Here is a 16,761-nt window from a genome sequence, read left to right as displayed (position 1 = left end):
AGTGGGAGGAGATTTTAGCCTCTTTGGGGGACTTTTAGTGGTAGCCCCATGGGCAGCAGTACTCAAGGGCAGCAGAGCTCAGTAGAACTGGTCTTTCAGAAAAGCATCTTCCAAGTACAAGTATTGTATAGATGGATAAGCAGGAGAACAACCAGCCCTTTCAGGAGAGCAGCTTGGCTAAAGAGCAAACTCATGAAGAAGCTCCATAGAAAAAAAGAAGCATTCAGGAGGTGGATGCAGGGACTCAGGGAGGAACTTAGAAATAGGGATTGCTTTAGAGAAGCCAAAGCTTCCCTAGTGTGACCCTCGCAAGAGATTCAAGGGCATCAAGAGGATCTGTTACTACTTCTAGAACAGTTAAAGAAAAAAACAAAGATCGTGTGTGGCTACTGCAGAGTTTAATAAAAGCAGGTGTAGACAGATCCGAGATACTCTATCCCCCTTGCCTTAGTCTTCCCCAGCAAGGTCTCTCAGGCCTTTGCGCCTTGAGGCAGGATGCTGGAGGAAAACAACCAGCAGCGGATGTGGATCAAGTCAGGGGTCGCTTGAGCAAACGCAGTCCTTACCAGTCTATGGGACAGGAGGGGTGGCATCCCAGGGAGCTGAGTGAGCAGGTCAATGTCACCGTGAAGCCACTCTCCATCATCTTTGAAAGGTCGTGGAGGCTGGGGGGACTCCCTGATGACTGGCAGCACCTAAACATTGCATGCACCTTGCAAAAATGCCGAAAGGATGAGCAGGGTAACAGAAAGCTGTGCCCCAGAGCGTGTCCACTCAGATCCCCTTTCTGGGTGTCTGAAAGAAAGGTGACTGGATTTGCCCAGGTGTCATGGTTTACCCCCAGACAGCAACTAAGCACCACGCAGCCGGTTGCTCACTCCCCTCCACCAGTGGGATGGGGGAGAGAATCAGAAGGGTAAAAGGGAGAAAACTCAGGCGTTGAGATAAGAACAGTTCAGTAACTGAAGTAAAATAAAATAGGACAGTTAAATAGGTAAAGCAAAAGCTGCGCACACAAACAAAGCTAAGCAAGGAATTCATTCACTCCTTCCCATCAGCCAGCAGGTGTTCAGCCATCCCCAGGAAAGCAGGGCTCCATCACACATAACAGTTACTTGGGAAGACAAACACCATCGCACCAAACATCCCCCACTTCCTTCTTCTTCCCCCAGCTTATATACTGAGCATGACATCATATGGTATGGAACAGGCTTTTGGCCAGTCTGGGTCAGCCCCCCTGGCTGTGCCCCCTCCCAGCTTCTTGCGCACCTGGCAGAGCAGGGGAAGCTGAAAAGTCCTTGAGCGGTGTAAGCACTACTTAGCAACTACTTAGCAAGAACCAAAACATCAGTGTGTTATCGACATTGTTCTCATCCTAAACCCAAACCACAGCACTCTGCCAGCTACTAAGAAGAAAATTAACTCTATGCCAGCTGAAACCAGGACACCAGGGCAGCTTCTGCCTGCCCATCCTTTTTACTTTTTCTGACGAAAGGACAGGATTTCTGGACAGGGGAGAGAGCAGTGATTGTCTTCTACCTGGAGGTCAGCAAGGCTTTCAGCATCCTCCCCCACAATATTCAGCGGTAGGCTGTTATGGTCTGCATGGGTGGATAGAGCAGGTGGGAGTCAATGCAAATGAGCTGAATTGTTCAGCTACAGACTTTAGTGGAAAAAGCTAAGATTTGAGAAATCATGATGCAAATCCCAGGTGGCCACTGAGAGAAATGGCCGGTGGAGGCGGGGGTGAGGGGGACTGACAATGATGACGGGACACGGGGCAAAGATGGCCTGTATGGTGTCTGACAGAAATGATCTAACCTTTCCTACATAGTCAGGCTTCATCAGGAGATGCTATGGGTCAGTACCAATTGGGGAAAGCTGGTATTGCTTGGTCTGTAAGCAGAGAAATAAAGACAACTGGAAAAAGAAGAAATCCCAATTTGTTGTTATTTATTATTTGAAGTCTTCTCTGCTTGTCCGCACTCCTGAAATATCTCAAATTAGTCACAGAAGACTTGAGGACTTGAGGAAAATCATGCACCAACACTTGGCTTGTTAGGGTGTTTTGCATGTTAATGAGCCCTTGGGTGCCAAGTTCCTGAAAGAATGAGCAGGACTCTAAAGAAGTGGAAAGACGAGGAAAACCTCAAGTTTCCTCAAGACATTGGGGGCCCCAGTAGCTCAGCTAATGGTCCTCAATCATCTAAGATGTCCCAGTCCCAGACTGGCTGGCGTCCCCAGTTTGGATCCACATCCCAGCTCTGCACTGCACATCCTCCTTCTGCTGCCCTAAAATAAAAACATGAACTATTCCACATTAGCATGACCACGCCTTGCTCTTTCAGGTCCTCTTCTGGCCTGTAACACACTCTTTGCCACACCCATCCTGCTCTCTCCCCGCACTCCTCCGTGTCTCACAGAACCTTCCCACTTCCCCTGCAGTAACGGGACCTCACTCCAATAGGTTCATGCATTCTCCAGCCTCATGGATGTTTCCTGAAACAGGGGAATCTCTTCTATGGGTGGGGTGGGCATGGTATGCTGTGTGGGGGTCAGAGGACTCTTCAATGCTACACCACCCGGGGTTCCCATCATCTAAAACGACCTAAGATTATCTGCAGGATTCTCTCCTTACTGCGTTAGCTCTAACAAACAGCATCTTAAAAGATACCTCACCGAGTCCAAGTGCCTTTCTTACTGGAATTATGATGAACTGGCACCTCTTGGTGAAAAACACTCTCTCAGCACCCTTGGATGCAGCCCTTATGGTCTCATCCACTGCTAAGGGTGTAGTTTGCTCAAGTAAGCCCTGGCTTCATCACCATCCACCGCTGGTTGTTCTCCTCCAGAGCCCTGCCTCAGAGCACAAAGGCCTGGGAGACCTTGCTGGTGGTAACTGAGGCAAAGACAGAGAGTATCTCAGATCTATCTACACCTACTCTGATGGTCCTACATTCGCTCTGTTTCTTCTTTAACTGTTCCTGAAGTACCAAAAGCTCATCTTGGTGCCCTTGAATCCCTTTTCGCGTTTCAATTGCATTTTGATATGGACCATTGCTGTGCTTGGAGGATGTTCTCCTAGAAGATAGGATGTATCCAAGCACACTGTGAAAATTATTGGTCTTTTCATTCATTGTATCATCAAGGGAGTGCGTAAAGATCTCCGTGTGGTGTGCTTCATGTCTGTGCAATCCCTGCAGCTGCTGGGTAGAGAAGGGACAGACCCTGCCTCTCTGATTGCATCTGACGATTGATGCCTCTGATTGTATCAGTCGACTGCACACAGGCACCAAATCCCACTCTCTGCAATGCCGTCTGGGGCAGCTGGGACACACCCACCCTGAATGGGAATTGCTTTCCTGTAGGTCCTGTGTGGTCCCTGCCAGCCCGGCACCTCATGGAGCTCTGCGGGCCTGGATTGGAACATGAAAGTGAGTAGATTCCCTGAATTCTGTTAGTCAACGTGGGGATGAATGTGGGACAAGTGCCATTATAGTCAGTGGAGATCTAGTAAATCCAGCTGATGGAAAAGAGAGAGACCTAGCTCTCCCTATGGTACATAACTGCAATCCTTCCTAGGAATACCTCTAAAAACTGCCATGAAGATGAGCAGGAAAAGGTTCCTTTGGTCTGTATTTGGGTATCAGCTGTCATTTCACTTGGTCAAAGGAATTTCCCACCAGGCCCATAGATGTTCCCTGAGATGTTGCCCTGTCTCTATGAACTGCTGCATCAGAGCTTGCATGTATCTTGCACCACTTCTGGCACCTCTGATGTCACCAGGGTTTTGCATCTCAACACCTCACTCCTGCCTTCCATCGCCATTAATTAGCACAGGAGTTGAGAAGAGATGCTCACATGCAGGTGCCTATTTTGTGCACATCTGAACAGAGGCAAGAGGAATCCCACCTCCTGTGGGTTTGTGGCAAGCATGGGAGGGAGCTGAGTCTCCTTCAAATGCTAGGAATAGGAATGCAGGACGAGATGCCTCCATTGACTCCATTGAGCTGAATCCCTTCCCTCAGCGGGGGTAAAGGAGATCCCTGCCTGTCACTGTCTGGGTATCCTGTCTAATAATAACACCAAAAAAGGGGATATTTAGATGTAACACTGACTCTGAGAGGAGAAATTACACTTCTGGAAAGAAGTGTCTCTCCCCAGTGGCAGGAGGGAACATCAGCGATTCCTTCATTCTGTTTCACAGCAGGTTCCCCTGGAGCCCCAGGGACACCTGGAGGGAGCCCAGAGGGGCAGAGAAAGTGCTGCCTTGGGCTGGGCCTCTGCTGCTGAGCTGGGCTGGGCTCCTGGGCTGGAGGGAGCTCCTGGCAAGTGGGCAGCCCTGCAGAGAGACAGCTCTGCCCAGGAGCAGCTCCTCTGCAAAGCGCAGCAGGGCTGAGGGCACTGCCTGCAGGCACCGAGGGGAGACGAGGGAAGTGACAGAGGTTAAAGGCAGTGTGGGGTGGGAGGACAGAGGAGAGCCCACTTGGAGAAAAATCTTCACAGCCCTGAAGAGGGTAAGTCTCTGGCTGCAGGGCAACGCAGCTCTGGTTCCTGGAATGACCTCCTAAAGCTGTCACATAACCACAGCTTATGGGATCTGCCAGGAGGACTCTCACAGTTTCTCCAGTGTAGAGAAAAAGGACGTGCTTTGTTGCAGGGCTTCCCTGCTGCACAGTCAGAGGGACAGGGCATGACGGCTGCATTCACCCGTGGATGGCTGGAGGGTGTGAAGCTGGGTGTGCAGGCAGGGGTGCCCAGGGCCGTCCTTCAGAGCAGGGACCCTGCAACCCAGGGGGCTGTGTGCCGCGGCAGGGACTTTGTCTCTTGCCAGTGTCGGCACTCAGCCTGCCTGGGGAGCTCCCAACAGCAGTGCAGGGAGAAGCTGTGGGTGGAAGAAGCAACTCCTGCAGGAGAAGGACCTTCTTCTGTCAAGGGGGTGCTGCGTGGGTCAGGGCTGCTCACAGCTCCAGATGACCCCAGGACATTTCCTGGGGGACTTTTCAAGGGGAAGGTCAAGGCAGGGATTACTATAAAGATACGGAGCTTTTCTGTGTCTGTGTTTTCAGTTTCCTACTCTTGGGGAATATGGGGGGAGAAATGCAAAGGAGCTCTCTTGCTTGAACAAGTCACTGAGACTCCTGAGCTGTAACTTTGATGTATCAGTAAGCCTGATAGAAGCCTGATAAAGTGCCTTCAGCCACTCCTCTGCCTATAGACAGCACCAGCATCACTTTTGCTGGACCCATCAGGGTTGTTCTGACCTGTCCTTTTGCACCTGCAAACAGGAACATGCGTCCAGTGAGAGCCCTGCAGACAGGCAGGTTTCTGTAGGGCCAAGGTGCGTGCACAAATGCTGGGATGGGGTCTCTGAGCCCTGACAGGGAAAGACCTGGCACAGGGAAACACCTTCCAGGAGGAAAATCTCCCGGCAGCAGGAGAATGACCAGAGAACGAGAGGAAATGAAAAGCTAAACTGTTGTGGGAGGGAGAATTCAGAAAACTCCATAGCATCCCCTCCAATTCAGACCCCTTCCTCTGAGCAAGCCCCCTTACCTCGTATGCCACCCAGCAAAGCCTCTGCCCTCAGGGCGTAAGCCACCTCCTCTGCAGCCAGAGCTCCAGCAGAGCCGTGGTGCCTCTTTCAGCCATGGGCCCATTTCCCTCTGCAGAGCACAGGGGCTGAGCAGCTGCCCGGCACATCTGAGTAAGGGTACCGCTGTCCTGAGTGCCCGGCTGCCTCTCCCCTTGCCTCTCTCAGCCAGACCCTCATTGTATTTTTCCTCGTTTCTCCACTTGTCTGTCTAATTGTTATTTTCTTTCATTCTTGCTGTCAGGCTCCCCAGGGGATGGGAGTTTCAGCTGCAGAGTCACACGCTGATCTTGTCTGTCATCCCATGCAGGTGTGTCCATGGGAACAAGTGTCCCAGCTTTCCTCTCACCTGTGGAGATCTCATCCATACAGTCTGTGGGGCTGGGGAATGAGCTGATTTTCCCTTACAGTGATGCCATCATTAGGACACTCGGCTGTCTCCTCAGAGTGACCTTCCAAGCTGTCAGCTGCCCTGCAGGATGCAAACCTGTCCCATAGCACCTGTTTTATCAGAAAACCCCATGGAGAACACAAAGACTCTCCAGCTGAGGCAATGCTGTTGGGTTGGTGCAATGAGGGACATGTGTCCTTGGCTAAAAGTGGGCTTCTAAGACCTATAGAAAGGGTGAGACATTTTGTGGTCTGCGCTGGATCCCTCTGCTCTCAGCAGTGTCTGGTGGCTTTTCAGGAGAACATGGGCATGCGATGGCCCTTCACCTCTGAAAGGTTCAAGCCCAGGGCAGCTGGGAACAACACGGAGGGACAGACCAGCTCCCCTCTCTGCACTAAGCCACAGGCAACCTTCTTGCTGTGCAGAACTCCCTCTGTTCTCCCTGAGTGCTGCAGAAATGCTGAGGGTTTCTGACATCCAAGGACAATCCCCAGGTGAGATGGGGGAGCTGTCAAAACACCCAAACCTCTCAAACTGATTTCTGCCATCTTGGTTCTTTAGCACTGAGAGGGCAGGTGCTGACAAGGTCTGCATTCGGAGAGGTTTCATTTGACAAAGCCAAACACCAGGACTGGCTCCTGCCCTCACTGTTCCCATGAACCCACTGCTGCAGAGCAGAGCTGACTCCTCACCAGCCAGCAGGCAGCGGCCCTGCTCGTCACAGCATTCTTGGCCAGCACCAGCCAGAGGTCCAGCCACAGAGCTGAAGGAAGGTCTCCTAGAAAACGAAAACTGTGTTCGTGTAACAGAGAAGGGTCTAGGATAAATGGCTTTGATGTTGCTCAGAGAAGAATTCCCTAACTACTCTCTGTCTTTTTCCTCTTGAACAATACCTCATGCCCAGAGGGACCAAATGTCCAACGGCAGCTCCATCACCAAGTTCCTCCTGGCATTTGCAGACACGCGGGAGCTGCAGCTCTTGCACTTCTGGCTCTTCATGGGAATCTACCTGGCTGCCCTCCTGAGCAATGGCCTCATCATCACTGCCGTAGCCAGCGACCACCGCCTCCACACCCACATGTACTTCTTCCTCCTCAACCTCTCCCTCCTCGACCTGGCCTCCATCTCCACCACTCTCCCCAAAGCCATGGCCAATGCCCTGTGGGACACCAGGGCTATTTCCTATGCAGGATGTGTTTCACAACTCTTTCTGTTTTCCTTCTTGCTTGGAACACAGTATTTTCTTCTCACTGTCATGGCCTATGACCGCTACGTGGCCATCTGCAAACCCCTGCACTACGGGACCCTGCTGGGCAGCAGAGCTTGTGTCCACATGGCAGCAGCTGCCTGGGGCACTGGGTTTCTCAATGCTCTCCTGCACACTGCCAATACATTTTCCCTACCCCTCTGCCAAGGCAATGTCCTGGACCAGTTCTTCTGTGAAATCCCCCACATCCTCAAGCTCTCCTGCTCAGATGCCGACCTCAGGGAAGTGGGGCTAATTGTGGTTACTGCCTGTTTAGTCTCTGGGTGTTTTGTTTTCCTTGTGGTGTCTTATGTGCAGATCTTCAGGGCCGTGCTGAGGATCCCCTCTGAGCAGGGATGGCACAAAGCCTTTTCCACGTGCCTCCCTCACATGGCCGTGCTCTCCATGTTTCTCAGCACCTCATTTTTTGCCTACCTGAAGCCCCCTGCCACCTCCTCCCCATTCCTGGATGTGGTGGTGGCAGTTCTGTACTCTGTGGTGCCTCCAGCAGTGAACCCCCTCATCTACAGCATGAGGAACCAGGCGCTCAAGGATGCACCGAAGAAGATGATTCCATCAGTAGTCTTGCAGCAGCAATAGCTACCCATGTCTTTTCACAAGAGATTTCCAATTCATATCAGGATCCTCCTGTGCTTTGGGCATTTTATCTGTGATAACCATGTTTGTCCACGAATGTCTGCAGCCACTCCACTTCTCCAGAGACATGACACCAGCCTGTCTGACCTCGAGGCCTTTGTACATGCATCTAGCAGTATTGTACAGGTGGCCTCCTGTGTCACATCTCTGTAATAAAAGGGAATTTCCACAGTGCAGATATCTGGAAGTTGGGCTCTTCTTCGAAACCTGAGGTCAGGAAGAGGCTGAAGAGATTATTCCCACAAGGTCATGCTGCTGTGCTTGGGTTCTCCATGGGCACAGTTCCCTGGGATAAGGCACTCTGGGTGCAGGGACGTCCCTATGGAAGAGCAAAGGAGCAACTCCGTGCTTCCAGGGGGGGATAAATGGCAGAGAGACCGATTTCTGCATGCACCAACTTGGGGCAGGCTGCACTGTCACTGGGGCAGCAGGAGCAGCCTGAGGAGGAGAGGGGCTGTCTTAGACGGGCTTCTGTCAGTTGGCAATAAGGTTCTCTTGGAGACAATAGGAGACAGTGGCCTCTGTCTCCTCAGGCTATGGCTGGTCCTCAGCCCTGGGGCTAATGGGGAAGGCTGAGAACCCTCTCTGACCCCCCAGGACCTGCTGTGCCCTTCAGAGGGGGGTGGCTGTGGTGTGAGTTCAAGAGCTCTGCAGCACCCTGTGGTGGATGCTGCTGTGGGGTCAGCCCAGACTGGGCTGGGCTGGGGAGAGGGCAGGGGAGGTTCTGGAGAGCTGGGGTGGGGCTGGGCTGGGCTGGGAAGTGCCCGGGAGAGGAAAGCACCAGTGGAGAGCTAAGCTGTGTGAGTGTGCAGGGTGGGGGCACCCAGCAGGGCGCTCACAGTGCAGAGTCAGGCGTCACGGTGAAGGAAGCAAGGCACCGAAGGTGCAGAAGAGAGGCTTGGTCTCTGCCATGGTCCCTGGACAGCCCAGGGAAGCTGTCTCATGGAAATCCTCTCACACACCGGCCATTTCCATTGCTGGCCATACACCTCAATCCTGAGAAGGGACCTTTGCTTCATGGTCACCTCTGTCCTCCTCCGGGGCTCTGTGGTTACCCAACTCCACCACCTTTATTAATAAAAAGGGAAGCAGTTTCCTACTGACACTTATTACACACAAGTCCCAGGGCTCTTGCCACTGCTGGTCTCTCAGCCAAGCCCTTTCTCAAACAGCTCCAGCTAGTTCAGGTGCTCATGGCCTTGTCTCAGCAAATGTTGAAATCTCCATTGACTGAGATCCCACCAACTGGCCTGGGTCCTTGCTCCAGTGTTTGACTTGGAGGGATTTCTCAAAAATTCCCAGCTCTCTCAGCTTCTCCTTGTCCAGAACGGGCTTCAGGCCCCAACCACACTTCTGGCTTCTGCAGGACTCACTCCAGTGTCTCAGGTTCTTTCTTGTGCTGGAGAGCCCCATACTGGACACAGCATTCCTGATGCGGTCCTGTGGTGGGTTAACCTTGGCCAGCAGCCAGACACCCACCCAACTACTCACTCACCCACCCTCCTCAAAATGATGGGGCAGAGGCACATGGGAAAATAAGATTAAAATGGTCATGGGTCAAGATAAAGACAGAGAGATCACTTACCAGGTTCCAATTTATTGTCAAAATAAATTTGGATAGTGAGAAACTATGATAAAAACATTGAAGACCATTCCCTACCCAACTTCTTTTTTCCCAGTGTCCTCGTTTTGGCTGGGATAGGGTTAATTTTCTTCTTAGTAGCTGGTAGAGTGCTGTGGTTTGGGTTTAGGATGAGAACAATGTCGATAACACACTGATGCTTTAGCTGTTGCTAAGTTTTGCTTACAGCAAGTTTTGCTTTTGCTTTCAGCTTCCCATGCTCTGCCAGGTGCACAAGAAGCTGGGAGGGGGCACAGCCAGGGGGGCTGACCCAGACTGGCCAAAAGCCTGTTCCATACCATATGACGTCATGCTCAGTACAGAAGCTGGGGAAATTGGCCAGGAGTGGGGGACCACTGCTCAGGGACAGGATGGGCATCGGTTGGCAGGTGGGGAGCAATTGCATCATGCAACACATGCTCTGTATATTATTATTATTATTATTATTATTATTATTATTATTATTATTATTATTATTATTATTACTACTACTACTACTACTACTATTACTACTACTACTAGTAGTAGTACTAGTACTACTACTATTTTTTTTTATTTTATTTTATTTTTTATTTTATTTTATTTCAATTATTAAACTGTCTTTATCTCAACCCATGAGTTTTCTCACTTTTACTCTTCTGATTCTCTCCCCAGTCCCACTGGGGTGGGAGTGAGCGAGTGGCTGTGTTGTGCTTAGTTGCTGGCTGGGGTTAAACCATGACACCAGGCTCAAATTACTGCTTCATTCCCAATTCATTGCTGCTTCATTCCCAATTCTTCTACTCACTCCAGCACTGAGAGGCACAAGTGGGATGGGAAATGGGGGTTACAGCCAGTACATAATGGTTCATCTCTGCTGCTCCTTCCTGATGACAGTTTTCCCCTTCTCAGCGTGGGTCCTCTCCACAGGATTCCAAGGCCTGTTGTTCCTTTCTTTCTGTCTTACTTTTCTCCTTCATACTTACAGAACAGTTGAGGTGGGAAGGGACCCCTGGAGATCATCTAGTCCAACCATTCAACTGGGGCCGGGTGAGCTAAAGCAGGTTGCTCAGCACCTTCTCTAGCTGGGTTTGGAATACCTCCATGGATGGAGACTCCACAGCCTGTTCCAGTGGTTGACCACCCTCACAGTCAAAAAGTGCTTTCTTGGGTTCAGACGGAAAACGTCCATCACCCCTTGTCTTGTCACTGGGAACTACTGAGAAGAGTTTGGCTCCCTGGTCTTCATGCCCTCCCATCAGGTATTTGTACACATTAACAAGATCCCTCCAAGGCTTTTCTTCTCCAGACTGAAGAGTCCCACATCTCTCAGCATTTCCTCCTATGAAAGCTGCTGCAGTCCCTTAAACCAGCTTTATGACCCTTTGCTGGACTTGCTTTTGTGGGTCAAGAACTTTCTTGTAGTGTGGAGCCCAGCACTGGACACAGCACTCCAGATGGGGCCTCCCCAGTGCTGAGTACATGGAAAGGCTCACCTCCCTCCATCTGCCAGCAATGCTTTTCCTAATGCAGCCCAGGAGGCTGTTGGCCTTTGCTGCGAGGGTGCAGTGCAAGCTCATGGTCAGCTTGTTGTCCTCCAGGATCTCAAAGTCCTTCTCTGCAGAGCTGGTATCTTGCTGGTCCGCCACCAGCATGATGTCCACAGTGTGGCTGGGTCACAGGCTGTCCTCCCCCAGGGACTTTCTCAGCAGCACCTTGTCCTTCTTGCAAACCCCTCTCTTGCTTCTAACTGAGCCATCCAGTCTGATGCTCACCTCGACCTGATACTCCCAAAAGAGGAAGGGCTCATCAGGGATGTGAAGAGCAGCGTCAGCCTTGGCTGTAGTGACCAAGAAATGGTTGTCTCCTAGATCCCCAGGGAAATGGAGAAGGAGAGTAGCAGAGAGCAGACCCTGCACATCAGGGACTGAGAATTTGTTCTGTTGAGGGCACTGGCAGGTGGGATCCCATGGGATCCCATGTCAGGGCCCTGAAAGCATCCATAGGCCTTCATGGCCATGACCAGCCTCACCTGGGGCCTCTACCTGCATCTCTGTCCATGGGCCCAGGAGACCATTGAAGCCAGGCCTGAGTTTCAGCCCCAGCTGGATCTATGCTGGAGGTGTACAGGTCTCCAGCTACAGCCATAGACACAGCCTTGCCTGTCCATGGACCTTACTGATACAGAATTGCAGACTTACTTCCCAGTTTGATTCTCTATGGGATGTGCAATGGAATGGCACCGTAGCCCTCCAAGTGCCAGACCCCAGCTGATTCACAGAGGCCTAAGGGCCTTTCTGCTGCCTTTCCTCCTGTCGTTTGGTCAGATTTTGGTAGGAGAGAAATGAAAAGCAGGTGAGGTTTCTGGGTGCCAATGACTGAAGCAGAGCCTTCACAAGTGAAATGATCTAGAGGTTATGCTAGTTCAAAACTCTTGTCTTCACCTCCTTTGGCTGAGGCCTTAAATCTGCAGGAAGCTGGAAATGCTGAGATCCCTCCATCTCCCTCTCCTTTAGCAATGAAGTTGATAGTACCCAAGTCAGAGGCTTTCAGTTCTGTTTCCAGCCTAAAGCACCCCATGCTCTGGAGATATGCCAGGAAACTTGCCTAAGGAAGCCACTCCTCTGGACAAGAAGGTGGATGTTCCCAGGAATCTCAGGAGGCATGGTGTACTGACAGCTGTGTTCAGTGAGCTGGCCAAAGATCTCATCTCCATTTCTGTAATGGTGGCCTAGATGTCAGCTTCATGTGTAAACCTTCCCTCTGGATGCTGACATTTACTGAGGAACCTAGGCTGACCTCAGAGCTGGCCCTGCTTGGAGCTGGGCATTGGACTACAGACCACCTGAGCTCCCTTCCCCCCTGACCTGTCCTAGGAGCACATGATGTAGAGACCCTCACCTCCACCTTAATCTTTTCTCCTAGGGCACATGGTCAATGCCCAGGTTCCTGGAAGGGTTGGTGGGAAAGAGACTGCAGGGGGACTCTATTTCAGTCTTCACTCTGGCTGTGACTTTGTGGAGCAAAGAAGAATTCCACAGGTGGAGATCACAGAAATGCTCCTCCTAGTCCATTTTATTTTTCCTATTTTCCTACCAAGAGGCAGTTTGTGGCTGTTGCATCTTTCATTGGCCACTGCAAAAAGAGAGCTTGGATCTGTCACCTCTCCAGGTGGGTGTAAGCTCTTATTAGGTTGCCCCATGCCTCCACTTCAGCAGGCTAGAGAGGCCCAGTTCCCTCAGACTCTCCTCACACCTCCTGCTTTACCATCCTCACTCCATCTTGGCAGACCTCCTCTGGACCCTCTCCAGTCTCTCCGTTTTCCTTTTGAAATGCAAAGCCCACGGGCTCCTACGGCAGCCATCATGACTCGCAGGCCCTTCTCCTCAGGGTACTCCCTAGCTGGTGTGGTCACTGCCCATGCTGCTGCATGGAGTTGTTCTCCAGCTTTTCCTTCTAAACCTTCAGGTTTCTGTTGGCCAAATCCCCAGATGTGTCAAGGTCTCTCTGGACTGAACCTCCAGCAGTCAAGCACTGAAAGTACATGCGCTGATGTCCATCCTGAGTCATGGTGCCTTTAACAAGACCATAACTTAAGCAGCTGCAGGACACTGCTGATAAGAAAAGAGTACTAGTGCAATGGAGTTGCTAATCAAGGTAGAAAGCACTGTGATAACCACCTCAGAAACAGCAAAGGTGGGTAAAAATGAGGAAAGGCAGCGCCAGTGTGGAAATGGTGAAAAGGGGTGGACTTTTTGCAGGGGAGGGGCTAAGGCTGGTTCAAGAGTAGCACTTGAGAGGTGGGAAATTAATGAAAAGGAAACGAAAGCAGGTGAAGCAAAGGAAATGATCAGGGCTGTTTGGGGATACCTGTCAAGTAGCCCTGCATCTAAGCAACACAGCCAGGAGCAGGACAAGAAAGCTGCAGCTGCTCTGACTGTACTGACATGTGTCTTTCTTCCATGGTCACAGGAAACCTGAGAGCTTTCCTTACCGTCACCACTGCCTTACTGAAGTAGGATTTACCATTGGTAAGTCCACGCTGACTGCTTTTGGGCGCACTCTTCTCTTTTAGGTGCCCAGAGAAGTCACCCAAGAGGACTCTAATTGATGGCAGACTCCTCACCAAAGTGAGCTTGTACAGCCTGGGGTTCCCAGGGTCGCACCTTGGGCCCCTTTCAAAGATGGGTGCAACATTGCCTTGTCCTCACTCACAAAAGACCTCTGCCCATCCCAAGTCAAAAGGGAGATTCAAAAGAAACATCGATCTTCCCCTGTGACTTCGTTACCACCATTTTGCCTGTTACACGGTCTGTTCAGTTTCTCTAATCTTTCATATATTTGCACCTGTCCTGATACAAGGGCCATTTCTGAAGTCACCTTTGCAGATGCAGACTGCCTGGGCAAGGGCCCTTGCCATTTTTCTCCAGCTTTTTCCTCCCCTTGTTCTTTGTTCATTCAGATACCTCTCACCTATGCAGCTGCTTTGAGCTTCAGGGAGTAAAAGCTTCCTTCTTAAAAGCTTACCAACAGTCCAATTGTCTCCTTAGCCAGCTCTTTAATTGTCTTTCTGTCTATCTTTTTGTATCCACCTACCCACCCTGTGCTGCTGCTTTGAGCTTCAGGGAGTAAATTTGGCCTGTCTTTCAGTAGTCTAATCATCTCTTTAGCCAACCTTTTAGTTCTATCTATCTTTTTGTATCTACCTATCTAAAACATTTCTCATAAGATTATCCCTTGTAGAAAGGCAAACTCATTAGAGACAGCTTGAATTGAGCATATGGTTGCAGTGTGTTTTACTGTTTATGAAACCCAATCATGCTTTTCTTTTCTTTACTTGCAAATAGGAAAAATTCTTCTGTGCCTGTGTGCAGCCAGTTCTCGAAGGAGAGCAGGTGGGAGATGGAGCAATGGAGCTGTAGCATCCAGCTGCAGACTTCAGGGCAGAAGTCTGATGTAAGGAACAGCGATGCAAGTCCCAGGGGGCCAATGACAGAAATGGTGAGCTTTGGGAGGGAAGGAGCAAAGTTGTCCATACAGTGTCAGACCTCAAGGAACTCATTCTCCTACCTGTCCAGACCTCCTGAGGAGACACTCTGGATTGTTATCACTTGGAGAATGCTGCTATAACCTCTTCTCTAAACTTAAACAGTAATAAAGCATTCCTTTTAAAATAGAAAATAATTCGTATTAGGTGCACTTTGAAATCTTCCTCCTTAACTACACTATGAAACAGCTCCCATTAGCGGTACAAGTCTTGAAGACTTGAAGAAAATTACAGAAAGATAAAGAGCTCGTTAGGGCATTTGGGGCTCATTCCATGAACCTCAGATACTGAGAGAAGACTGAACAAACTGCTCAAGAAGTCCAAGTCAGAAGCTAAACCCAAAGTACCTTGAAGTATTAATGGGCCCCACTGAGAACCATTACTGACAAAGCCTCCCCAGGGACTTGTTAGAGCAGGTAATTGGAGGCCATGACTGCAGGTAGGCAAAGGCTCTGTGCAGGCAGCTGTAATGCTGAGCAAACCCTTTGGTTTTTTTTATGAAGCAGAAAGGCCAAACCCTGACCCCCAGGCCCTGGGAAGGCAGATCCTGAGACCCTCAAATTAAAGTTCCATCTCACCAGCCTTCGTGGCAGAGGCAACTGCTGTAAGCAAGACAACAAAGACCCCAGTCCTGTTGGTCCTCTCAGCCTCACTAGAGCCCTTGGCCAGATCTACTGCGGGTGGTCCTATCAACTGTCCCATGCCTGCACCTCTTTCCCTTCAGGCTGCTGACGTCCTTCTTGCTTTCCCACCTACCTCTCACCCCAGCATTTCTAGGCCTTCACTGATGGCTCTTTACTCTCACAGGCCATTCCTTGAAACACAAAGCCATGGGCTGATCCAGACTCCCTCTGGGTCACCTCTTGCACCACAAGGCTACCCTTTCAGTGACATTTCTTTTTCCTCACATCCACTCTGAACCTTCCAAGCTGCTCTTTGTGGAGGATTCCTTCTCTTCCCACTACTAAACAAAGCTCTATTATCTCTGAGGCCACCCTTCAAGCAGTTACAGGCTACTACTATAGTGCCCTGAGCCTCCACTTCCCCAAGCGAAAGAAGCCCAGGTCCCTCAGCCTATCCACACAGTCCCCTAACCCCATCCTGCCACATCTCCTCTAGAACCCTTCCAGTTCCTCCCCATTCCTCCAGACCGGGGAGCCCCACACCCAGACACACTAGTCCAGATGTGGCCACACCAGTGCTGAGACAAGGGCGATGATAACTCCCTTCTCTGGGTGCCCATGCTCCAACCAAGGCAGCCCTCTATGCAGCTGGCTTTCTTCATGGTGAGCAGGCACCACTGGCTCCTATGGCGTTCCTTTAGTGCCCACGCCCTTCTTCTCAGGGTCACTCCGGAGCTGTTCAAGTCCCAGCCAGCCCTCATGTTTGGGCTTATTCTACCCCAAAAAAGCCCTGGCAACTGCTCCTTGTAAAACTTCCTGAGGTTTCTGTTGCCAGATCCCAGAGTTTCTCAAGGTGCCTCTGGAGTGAAGCTCTGTTGGCACAGCTGTTCATGTGTACGTACAGATGGCCCACCAGCTTAGTGGTGCCTCTGACAAGAAAACAGCATGAGGAATTGCAGGACACTACAGCTAATAGAAGGAGGTACTGGTTTAATGGAATTGCTGACCAAGGCAGGAATTCCCATGATGACAAGCTCAGAATCACCAAACGAGGGTACATAGGAAGCCAAAGCAGGGCCAGGGCGGAAAGGGAATACAGAGATGTGCTGTTTACATGGGAGGGTACTGGGATGGTGAAGGGGAAGAAATTGTGAGTGGGAAAAGAGGGAAAAAGGAAAGAAAAGTTGAAGCAAAGGAAGTAATGAGGGTCTTGGAGGGGTACCTGCCAAGCAGCCCCGCATCTGGGCAACAATGCCTGGAGTGGGACAAGAAAGCCACAGATCATCTGACCAAGCCTCTTTCTCTCTGACTTCAATGGTCACTGGGAACCCGAGTGCTTTCCCTCCCATCTTAAAGGAAAGATCTGTTGTGGATGGAAGCACAGAATCATTCATGCTGGAAGGGACCTCAAGAGATCTCTAGGCCAACCTCCTGCTCTCAGCAGGGTCAGCGATGGGCTTAGAGCAGGTTGCTCAGGAGCTTATTCAGTTGGGGCTTGAAAAGCTCCAAGGATGGAGATGGCACAAGCTCTCTGGGCAATCTGCTTCAGTGCTTGAGTGTCTTGATGGGGAGAAGGATATTCCTCCCTTGTTTCAGCTGATGCC

The sequence above is a fragment of the Nipponia nippon genome, unplaced genomic scaffold (assembly GCF_047370975.1).
Source record: "Nipponia nippon isolate SJK-2023a ecotype South Korea unplaced genomic scaffold, ASM4737097v1 scaffold_89, whole genome shotgun sequence".
Classification (NCBI taxonomy): domain Eukaryota; kingdom Metazoa; phylum Chordata; class Aves; order Pelecaniformes; family Threskiornithidae; genus Nipponia; species Nipponia nippon.
Note: the sequence above shows the minus strand (reverse complement) of the source record.